This window comes from Mauremys mutica, chromosome 1 (genome assembly GCF_020497125.1).
Source record: "Mauremys mutica isolate MM-2020 ecotype Southern chromosome 1, ASM2049712v1, whole genome shotgun sequence".
NCBI lineage: Eukaryota > Metazoa > Chordata > Testudines > Geoemydidae > Mauremys > Mauremys mutica.
Window position 1 is genome coordinate 345,153,118 of NC_059072.1, and position 11,958 is coordinate 345,165,075.

An 11,958-nucleotide genomic window follows, 5' to 3' on the forward strand; every position below is an offset into this window, starting at 1 on the left:
CAGAGGATTTACAGTCTAAATGTGACTATGCATCAAGAATATATCCACTGCTCAGACTCCAAGATGCCATGTAACACATAAGAGGCTTTGCACCGTGCTTAAAATTTGTAATGAAAGAGGTGCCGGGGCTCAAGCAATTTTTTTACTTTCATAACTGAAACAGCAAGCCCAGAGGTGCCAGGGCTATGAACTGCGAAGCCTAGCGGTGCCGGGGCTTAACCCTGGCAAGCCCTGACACAAATTAAACACTGCTTATACGTTTTAACCACAAATACAATAAATGGATGATCACTGTTGGTATTCTGTGCCATACCTCTCCAGACCCCAATGATACACCATCCTGGGCTTGTTACCCCACAATTTGGACCTTAGGCACTCCAATAATGGTTTACCTACAGTTATGCAATTTATTCCATCCAAATGGATAATAAGGTGGTGGCCCGCCCTAGAGGAATTGCCAGGGTATTACCAGCGGGCTTGTCTCTGACCCACAGAGAACTCCCCGGAGCAGGCTAATCTTGCTAACCCTTGGAAGGACATGGATACAGTCCTCTGCTCAAAGGATTGATATTCAAGCAGTAATTATTTGAAAACAAAATGTTATTTATTTAAAGGAAATAAGCAGTGGCAATACATTCAATACCAGTAAGAAAGGACACACTATACCGGGGTAAGCAACCTATGGCACGCATTCGGCACGTGTGCCATAGGTTGCTTACCCCGGTATAGTGTGTCACTCACACTGCCAAGGTCCTGGCCACTGGTCCAGGGGGCTCTGCATTTTAATTTAATTTTAAATGAAGCTTCTTAAACTTATTTATTTTACATAGAATAGTTTAATTATAGACTTATAGACAGAAACCTTCTAAAACGTTAAAATGTATTACCGGCACGCGAAACCTTAAATTGGAGTGAATATATGAAGACTCGGCACACCACTTCTGAAACGTTTCACTATACTCTAGAGCAGAGGTTCTGAAACTGTGGTCCATGGACCACCAGTGGTCCATGAGCTCCATTCAGATGGTCCACAGATAGTTCCTTCTAAGGTCTATGACTGGATGGCCACACACGAGAGAATGAAGGGCCACCCACCTAGTTAGTGGAACTGCACAAGTGTGGCTCCACTAATTAGGTGCCTGGACCCTGGAGAAGATGCACATGTAAGGTGAGGTGGTGGCCTTGGGGAGAATAGGGGGTAGGTGGGAGGGGGCAGTGGGGTGAGAAGACGGGGTGGGAGGAATTTGGGACATGCAGGGCTGCGTTGGCCAGAGAAAGAGGCGACTTTCCCCAGCTCCAGGGCTGCGGCTGCTGGGGAGAGACAGCCTCCTTCCCAGCCTCAGCTCTGTGGCTGCTGTGGTGGGGGAGAGAGGGCACATCCATCGCATTAGAAAGGTAAGACTACTGATATTAAAATATGAGGTGTGTGCTTTTATTTGTAGACAAAATATGTTAATTATTATTAAGCTTTTTTTATATAGCACTTTTATCCAAAGTGCTTTACAATAGTTAGCTAATGGCACAAACAACATTTGGAAAGATCGTTAAGTTTGAGAACCACTGCTCTAGAGATAATACATTTAAAATGACACAATAAAATAAACAACATAGCATACATAGACCGTATATCAGTTACAATGTAATACTTAATATACATAGATATCTCTTTACACATATATAGAGCCCCAATACAATGTTATATCACAGTCATCATAAAGTAACAAACAGAGCTTCTGTGCATATGTGCAAGACAACATGACCTTACAATACATTAAAGAACCCTTACGATTTACATTAACATTCTGTGAATGGCAGCCAGACGGTCGCAGAATGTGTGGGGCGGATCTCGCTCAGAGGCAGGCCTCCTGCTTTATTCACAGGCACGCCCAGACATTCTTTTTTAAAATTAGATGGAAAAATCAGACTAACACCCTCTGATGCGTCTCAAGGGGTCCTCCTATTCTGTCCATTTGGAGATATCCACTCCATTCCCTGAAGCTGCTATTGCTGCCTGTCCTGAAACTGCTGGTGCTGCTGTTGCCTCTGCAGGTAGCTACTTCTGGAATCTTCTGTTTTTTCTTCAGCTTTATTCTCTGCAGCTCAGCTACCATACACACCCACCCACGCAAGCCTGCTGCCTGTCAGCCTTATATAGCGGTAGAACTCTCAAGTCAAACTTATTAGCATAGTTCTTCCCAGCCCAATTAGACCAGCTCAGCCAATCAGCTTCCAGTCTATTAGCATAGACTCTCTTCCTGTCTGGATCCTTCCTCTAAATCCTCCTCTTGAGGTCTTGGGAGACATGCTGAGTCATTCCCCAGTGTACTCTGACTAACCCTGTGTCTTCCCTAGAGAATTATTGTGACTGCCATTTTGGATTTCTAACTCTAAATTATCATTAATTCCTACTTAGAATCATAGAATCTCAGGGTTGGAAGGGACCTCAGGAGGTCATCTAGACCAACCCCCTGCTCAAAGCAGGACCAATCCCCAACTATTTTTTTTGCCCCAGATACCTAAATGGCCCCCTCAAGGATTGAGCTCATAACCCTAGGTTTAGGAAGCCAATGTGCAAACCACTGAGCTATCTAAAGCCTTCAGCCTAAAACCAACTACTGTTTTATACAAGCCAAAGCATTATGACACTGTCACCACCATTGTTATGCCAATCTGGAGAGGTGCAATTTTATGATGTTTAAACCCCCTTTTCAGTTTTTCTCTGCAAATCTCTATCCCCGGTGCTGCAAGGTTTTTCAGAGCAGCTAAAAGCAAAATCTTTTGTTACAGCTGACAAGTAAGGCAGTCAGGTGGGATGAGACACAGAACAAATACCAGTCAGGGAATCTGAGAGGCAGGATGGAAGTAGACTCTCTCTTGCTGGTTGATAGGCCCAAATCATTATTGCAAAGAAGTACACCCCTGACCTCCTGGCTTTGCTGAGAGCCTGACTGTTAGGGATGTTTAAAGCAGCAAGATTCCCAAATGGAACAATGACCACAAAAAAAAAAAAAAAAGAAGATTGAAGGCATCCATTTATCACTGTAGTATCGGAACACCTCACAAATATTAATGAATTGTGTCTCATGGCAGTTCTGTGAAGTAAAGAAGCATTAGTATTCCCTATTTTATTTTAAACTGAGGAGGAAACTGAAGAGGCCAAGTGACTTGACCGAAGTCAGCCAGCAATTCTGCAGTAGATCCAGGAGTAGGATGTTGTGCATTGAAGGTCTTTTGATTTCCACTTCCTGTGCCCCAGCTAGACTCTTAGTAAGGTGACAGAAGGAGTTTTTCCATCGCTGTTGATGAAAGAATTATTCCAACGAGGTAGCTGCATTGACAGTGGGGGTGAGGTTGGCCTAACTATGTTGCACAGCACTTGAAATTTTTCACAGCCCTGTGCGATGTAGCCAGTTCGACCTAAGTTTTTGGTGTAGCCCAGGCCGAAGAAGCAGTACTCTGTGCTAGTGAATTCAGAAGTTAGTATTACTAATTCCTACAATCAAATAAGTGTGCATGGTGCTTTATAGGCTTGTGAAACCAGATAGCTCTTAATGTCCTGGGTACAGACTGACACTGCTTCTTGATAGGTGCGTCCACATTTGAGCTGAGATATGCAGTTCCCAGCTTGCATAGATGTACCAGCGCTAGCTCTGCTCTGACTTCCAATGGGATTTGTGCTCCTAAATACCTGATGCACTTTTGAAAATCTCCCTAAATCCCAGACTCCTCCTTCCTTGTCTGCAAAGGAGGACTCTAGTTCACCTGTACTGTTCTAGTTCCTTAAGGAAGAAAATACAGAGTTTATTCTTCACATTTCAGGACTCTCCAAATCCCTGTGCATGTTGAAGGCACATGCAATAAAAGGTAATTTGAAATAAAATGACTTTCTCAGACCAACTGATTTTCTGAAGAATTACCCCACCAAGAACAGAGCCTAGCTCTATGGGCCTCTGTGCCACAGAAGCTCCAAACGATTGTCTAATTATTGTGCTTCCAGCTAGCACCATGGGCTCACAGTTAGTTTAATTTCTGGACCACATTCTGCCAGAGTTCCATGCCCAGAACTTCAATCAGTGTTAGCAAGAGACCTGCAAATGAATCAAAGGCAGAACATGGCCCTTAATTTGCATTTGGGTATTCAGTGATCAAAATTAGAAAGGAAATATTTCCCAACAGTTGTCATGTGGCTGTATCTGGGATGATCCAGATATTTCCTATTATAAGTAAGTCAGATATTCAGGCATAAGGAACTGTTATTATTTTTTTCCCTTGTATTACATACATTTGGCTGGAAAATGGTAATTTTTCTCCGTGGGAAATTGCCATTTGATTTTTGTTTCAGTGGGAAATAACTGAAGCTGGCTGGAGGAAGACAGTTCCATTTCACAACAGCTTGTGATGTCTTGAAATTTGTTTTCATTACACATTAGAACTCAAAAAGTTGGGCCTCAGAAAACTTCATCAAAATCAATACATTTCAGCTTTGACAAAACTGCATATTTCCACAAAAATACATTTAGTCAAAAATGTTCCGACCAGATCTAAAAAGAAGTTTTCCTGGAGAAAATCTGAAAAAATTGAGAGTATAGAAAAACCTGCGTTTCCTCACTTTGCTTCTGATTTCCAACAGGCATGAATTGGAAAATGGTAAGAAAGTGTGAAAAGTGTATCCTCCCCATCCTTTCCTCCACCTTGCTTGCTTACTATTTTCACTGTTTTCCAACTGGGGGAAAAAGTCAGTGTTACTTGTCTCACTTGGAATGAGAAAGTGAGAGAAAGTGTTACCTTCCCTCAATTCTCAAGTTTTTAACCTCCCCCGACACAACACCCAACTTCCCTGAGCAGGAGAAAGTAAAAAAACAAACAGAGAGAAGAACATTGTCCCACAATTTTGAAATTTTGAAACATCTCACTGGATGTTTGTTTATTGTTTAGTCTGTGGCTTAGATCTTATCATGACATCAGAAGATGTTATCTAGTTGACTCTCATTTTTCCCTTTAACATCCTGACAGCTTCATTTATACCCCACTTTGTTCATAGTCCACTCCCAGTTTTTCCAGTCTTTCATACTGTAAGTTACCTATTCCCCCTTTTTAAAAAAAACAAACACTCATAGTTCTCCTCTGTATCTTTTTTTTTGTCTCCACAGTGATTTTCTTAATAAGGCACTCTAAAATAGGCACAGGTGTCTAGGAGCGGTCTCTAAAGTACTTAGAATGATTTCCTCTGAGCTTGTTTCCTCTTGTACATAATGTAACCTTAAACTGTATTGACAGTTTCATGGTATTCTGTATTATCCATTCCCATTCTCATATTCTCTGCATGACTTCTTAGCATATATTCTTCTCTCTGAAAAAGTATGATCCCCTTGAAACCCATGGACTTAGGCAAGTTGAAACTCAATATATTTGTCCATCTTCTGTAAGTTTCTGTGAATAAGTTCTTCAGTGTTGCGTGCTGGTCCAACCAGTCTGGAATTTACAGACTTCAATATTGTGTTAAACTACATTTCACTCCGAAGATTTGCTCTTGCCCCACCGTGATGGGCTGTGCTAACCCCACACTGGCTCAGAAAGGGTTAATGAGAGCCTGTAGGTTAATGAAGGGGTCAATAGGAGCCTGTGGCTTACCCAGCCTTGCCCGTCTGCACCTGCCATGCCTGGAGGGGAGAGTTAAAAGGGCTGAACCCAGCTCAGGTGGGGGCTGACCAGGAAAGAGAGCAGATTTCTGGCTCTCACTCAGTGAGAGAAGCAGGCTGGAGTCAGGGAGCTGACCTGGGCTGCTCACAGACAGCTCCTGCATGAGGAAAGATAGGCCTGCAAAGGGGAGCCCAAGGCATTTGGGAAGGAAAACAAGAGAAAGTGAGCCCACCTGGGATTCTCTATACTGATTGAGGGACCTGCAAGGAGCAGGAAGACTGCCTTGCCAGGGGAGTGGAGAAAACTCTCCTGCAGCAGAACCAGCTGGGTGGCAGAATGTGCCTAGAAGCTCTGCAGTGAGCCTGTGGAAGAGGCTTGGGGAAGGAGGAGCTGACACACTGTGAGTTTCAGAAGAGGCTGAGGCACAGGCCCCAGACAGGACAAGATAGGACGTGGTTGAGGGACATAGCCAAGAGAGTCTGTGTAGTTAGGCCTTGATGTTTATCAAAGGGTCCCTGGCCCAGAACTCAGTGGAGAAAGAGGGCCTGGGTTCCATTACCATACCACTGAAGAAGGTGGAGCAGAATTCCGCAACTGCCTCAGACAAGAGGTAAGGACTATTGAAAGCCCCCTGTCACCAGGGTAAAAATTAGTCAGTCCGGGCTTGGACTGAAGCCCCATTGTGAGATCAATGGACTATTCAATTGTTGGACTATTGGTTTGCCCCAGAAGGGATGGGACGATATGTGGTTTGGCTGGAGGGCTGAGTCACAAGAAGACCCACTGCAGGGCTGGACCAGGTGTCAGCAGGGGGTGCTAACGTGGGAGAGCCTGCTCTGCCCAACTGCAAAGGAGCACACTGACAGGTGAGTCACACTTACAGCTCGCTTGAAATAAATGGCCATTTGGCTGTTGACATTAGAAGCAGGCTTAAGCCTTTAGAGTATGTCTGCACCACCAAGAAAAACCCATTGTGCTCAGTGTCAGAGCCTGGGTCAGTTGACTCAGGCTCATGGGGCTTGGGCTGTGGGGCTAAAATACCAGTGTAGATGTTCCCACTTGGGCTGGAGGCCAGGCTCTGAAACCTGGTGAGAGGGGAGGATCTTGGAGTCTGGGCTCCAGCCTGAGCTGGAATCTCTACACTGTTATTTTTAGTCCTGAGCCCCAATAGCCTGAGTCAATTGACCCTGGCTCTGATACTCAATGCTGTGGGTTTTCAGACAGAGCCATAGTGACATAGCCCCAGTACTGACTCCGGTAGTACTTTGCGTGCCACTCTCTTCCTCCCAGGTCCTTAGCCCTGTGTTATTGAAATACACCCACTGTTTCGCAGCCATGCCTTGGTCACTCAAGAATAACCACCTTCCATGTTGTATTTTCTAACCTTGTTCACCTACTGTGCAACACTGTATCAAATGCCTCTTTCTAATCAAATTAGATTACCTCCACCACATTGCCCTTGTTCACACTCTCTGTCATCTCCTTGAACAGTCCAGCAGGGCTTGTCAGAAGAGATTTACCCTTTATGAAACCAGGCTGAATTGCTGTGACCAGCTCATGTTTTACTCAGCGTTTTGTGATATCAGGATTTCTCCTGTATCTCAGATTGGATGTACTAGTCAATCGGCGTTTTCAGCATCTGGTCTGTTCTTATAATGACTAGGTTATGTTTGTCTCTCTTCAAAGAACTACTCCAAATATCGATTACTGAACTAGTGATACCTTCTGTCATTTTCTGTAAGCTTCCAAGAAAGTGACTTGCTCGGTATTGGGCCTTGAATGTCTACAGTGATTTGATTCAACCTCTCAAGTGGCATCAAGTGCAATGTTAGGGTCTAATTTTATGTAATGCCAAGAGTTGCCTGCAAAGCACCTGCAAGTTGCCTGCAAAGCTTTCTATCCACCTTATAGTCCATTCATCCAGTCCATGCTTTTTTAACTTGCTGGCAAGAATACTGTGGGAGACCACATCAAAAGCTTTGCTAAAGTCAAGATATATCACATCCATCGCTTTCCCCATATCCACAGAGCCAGTTATCTCCTCATAGAAGGCAATCGGGTTAGTCAGGCATGACTTGCTCTTGGTGAATCCATGTTGACTGACCTCCCTGCATCATACAGGCCATTGAATTTCACCCAGTGATTCCAACAGTAGAGGGAACTGTTCTTCCCTGCTATGTAAGGCTTCTTCATAGCGCTTGAAGTGATTTCATGCTTTACTTTCTGCATGTGAGGAGTCCCATTGAAGTCAGTGGAACTGCTCACCTCCCTAAAATTAACCTTGCATGCTTAAGTGCTTTACTGAATCTGAGCCCATGCTGAACACTGCAGGGAACTTAGTAGGAAATCCAAATCTGAATTCCGCTTAATGTTTTATAGATCATGATTTACTGAGCCACTCTTTTTTTAAATGTAATTTCCCTATATATTTAACCTCCAGAGCATTCGTTTTCTTTTCCTTCTTTTATGGTGTAATTATTTTATTCCAGTTCCTTTGCCTGTATTAGTCCACTGCTGAGAGGTTGTGTCACCTTAAGTATCATACAGTTAGCAGAAGTGATACTTTCTGAAAACAAATAAGAATAGCTTCCTGCTATGCATCCCCGAGGGGAAAAAAGATCAGACATACTGAACACCATTATCGGATGGAATTCAGAGGCGTATACACAGGGCCGGCTCCAGACCCCAGCGCGCCAAGCGCGTGCTTGGGGCGGCGTGCCGCGGGAGGGCGGCGCAATTCCTAGAGCCGCCCCTGCGTATACACAAAGGTATTTAGCCTGGCTGTGGGGAGACTATTTGCATATGAAACACTGAAACACTAAGGCTTTAGAAAGTAAGTACCACCCAGTAGATGGCATTAGTACCCTAGACACTCAATTGTGGGCTGAAAGTACTGTGTGGTGCAGATTTTGCAATGCATTATTTATGAAAGAAAATTAACGCTGAATCTGTGTGTTTTGCCTGAGGCAATAAAAGCAGTAAACATGATTTTCACACCAACAAGTAACAAATAGTTTTCTTAACAAATTAGATGAACCCTGATGTCTAGTTTCAGATTACTTTGGAGCTCAGTGTCTACAATACATTTCTCTTATGTTCAAAATCTCTGTTTTACACAGGATAAAATGAAAATGACTAGAGATATACTGTACTGTGCAAAGACAGTTAGCACTTTGATGGCAAATGTATTTTAGCTTTTCATTTTGATTAGTAGTAAGCATCTAAATCATGATGCAATTTTGGCTGCACTGTGCTACATAACAGTACTTTTGAAATTATAGATGACCTTCCATCAGATGATTGGACGTCTTGCAGACACCTCTTAATAAATACCCCTGTGAGGTACTGCAGGTCAGTATTGCGATATACCCATTTTACAAATGAGGAAAGCAAGGCACAGACAGATGGAGTGACTTGCCCAAATACACACAGCATGTCAGTGGCACAGCTGAGAAGGTAACCCAGAGTTACTGACTCCTGATCCCCTGCTCTGACCATGACATACAATTGCTCCCCAGTTCCACATCCTCCCAGAGCCTGGTACCAGTGAAAATGCAGTAATGCAAATAAAGATATTTCTTTCTATCTATCTATCTATCTAATTTTGACTATGGATCCAATTATGAGATGAACTAATGTTGGGAAAAAAGCTTCCTTTGAATATTCATTAGCATTTTTAATGATGGCTACCCGGTCCTGGTACAGCAACAGTTCCGTATGAGGATATTGTTATTGATTAATATAATTATTTTTAGAATTCCTAAAAGCATTCTTGGCTATTTACAGTGCAAACAGGAAAACAAAATGAGAATGGACAATTTTGTTGCTACGGCATTTGAACGCAGCTGGGGGAAAACTGAATTCTGTCTGTCTAGTTGGCTATTAGGGCTGATAAAAAAAAACCCTGTCAAAATCTTGGGATAATTCAAATAAGTTTTCAGTCTGTTATTCTTTTGCAATGGTTCAAATTTCTGATTTTCCATGGATTTTTTGGCAAATCTCTGGTTTCAAAACATATAATTTTCAAACCAAGGTTCCATTCACTCCCCAATCTTCCCTTTCTTTTTGCTCTGGGAAACTTATTCACGGGTACATTCGTATTGCCCTTCTTGGATGTATAGTCCAAGTCACAATCTATCCCAAAGTGATTCTTTGGTCTGAAGACTTCTGAGGAGGCAAGACTGCTTCCTGTGTGACCGTCACCAAGTCACTTAACTTCTCTGTGCCTCATTTGTGTACAGAATAAACCAAAACATTAGGCTAGGTTTTTGTTCCACTTCACTGCACCAATCTTTTCCTGTCTTTATGAATGAAAGCTTTATAGGCAAATACCAGATTACACAAGATTTTCTTCCAGAGGTGGCATCTGGTTGCTTTGAGAACTCAAAACGCAGTGGCATCTTTGGGGTTACCTCTGAGGCCATCAGGGAGTTAGATTGTTAATGTCTTGTCTGGGTTGTTTGTTTCCCTGGATACCACAGGTTAAATGATATTTAGATATGTTGGATATATTCAAGTCATTAGGGTCTGATGAAATTCATCCTAGTGTACTTAAGGAACCAACTGAAGCTATCTCAGAACTGTTAGCATTATCTTAGAGAACTCCTGGAGGATGGGTGAGGCCTCAGAAGACTCAGAGAAGGGCAAACAAAGTACCTATCTTTAAAATGAGGAACAAATTGGCCCCAGGGAACTATAAACCAGTCAGCCTAACTTTGATACTTGGAAAGATACTAGAACAAATTATTAAACAATCAATTTGTAAGCAGTGGTAGGCAACCTGCGGCCCATGGGCTGCACGCGGCCCATCAGGGTAATCCACTGCCAGGCCACAAGACAGTGTTTACATTGACTGTCCACAGGCACAGCTGCCTGGAGCTCCCAGTGGCCGTGGTTTGCTGTTCCTGGCCAATGGGAGCTGCGGGAAGCGGCGGCCGCAGGATGCCCATTACTGACCTAGAGGATAATAGGGCTATGAGGAATAGCCAGCATGGATTTGTCAAGAACAAATCATGCCAAAACAACTTAATTTTCTTCTCTGACAGGGTTATGGGCTTCGTGGATAGGGGAGAAGACGTTTAGAATTATATAGCTTGATTTTTAGTATTTCTGACATGTCACATGGCATTCTTATAACCAACCCAGAGAACTGTGGTCTAGATGAAATTCCTATAAGGTGGGTGCACAACTGGTTGAAAGACTGTACTCAAAAAGTAGTTAGCAATGGATTGCTGTCCAATTGGGAATGCGCATATGGTGGGGTCCCACAAAGTATTATCAGTCCCGTTTCTGATACTATTCAATATTTTTATAAATGACCTGCATAATGAAGTGGAGAGCATGCTTATAAAAATGTGTAGAAGAAACCGAGCTGCAAGGGGTTGAAAGCACTTTGGAGGACAGGATAAGAATTAAAAATGACCTTGACAAATTGGAGAATTGGTCTGAAATCAACAAGACAAAATGCAATGAAGACAAGTGGAAAGTACTACACTTCAGAGGGAAAAATCAAATGCACAACTACAAAATGGGGAATAACTAGGCTAGGCTGTAATACTGCTCAAAAGAAGCGGGGGTTATCATGGGGGTTATTAAAGAGTATGGCAGAAAGGGATCTAGGGGTTATAGTGGACCACAAACTAAATATGAGTCAACAGTGTGATGCTGTTGCAAAGAAAGCAAACGTGATTCTGGGATGCATTAACAGGTGTGTTGTAAGCAAGACACGAGAAGTCATTCTTCTGCTCTACTCTGTGCTGGTCAGGCCTCAGCTGGAGTATTGTGTCCAGTTCTGGGCATCGCATTTCAAGAAAGATGTGGAGAAATTGGAGAGGGTCCAGAGAAGAGCAACAAGAATGATTAAAGATCTAGAGAACATGACCTGTGAAGGAAGACTGGTGGCTGAACTTTGTGACTTTGTCCTCACCCACAACTATTTCACATTTGGGGACAATATATATCTTCAAGTCAGTGGCACTGCTATGGGTACCCGCATGGCCCCTCAGTATGCCAACATCTTTATGGCTGACTTAGAACAACGCTTCCTTAGCTCTCGTTCCCTAACGCCCCTACTCTACTTGCGCTACATTGATGACATCTTCATCATCTGGACTCATGGAAAAGAAGCCCTCGAGGAATTCCACCGTGATTTTAACAATTTCCATCCCACCATCAACCTCAGCCTAGACCAATCCACACAAGCAGTCCATTTCCTAGACACTACTGTGCTAATAAATGATGGTCACATAAATACCACCCTATACCAGAAACCCACTGACCGCTATACTTACTTACATGCCTCCAGCTTCCATCCCGGTC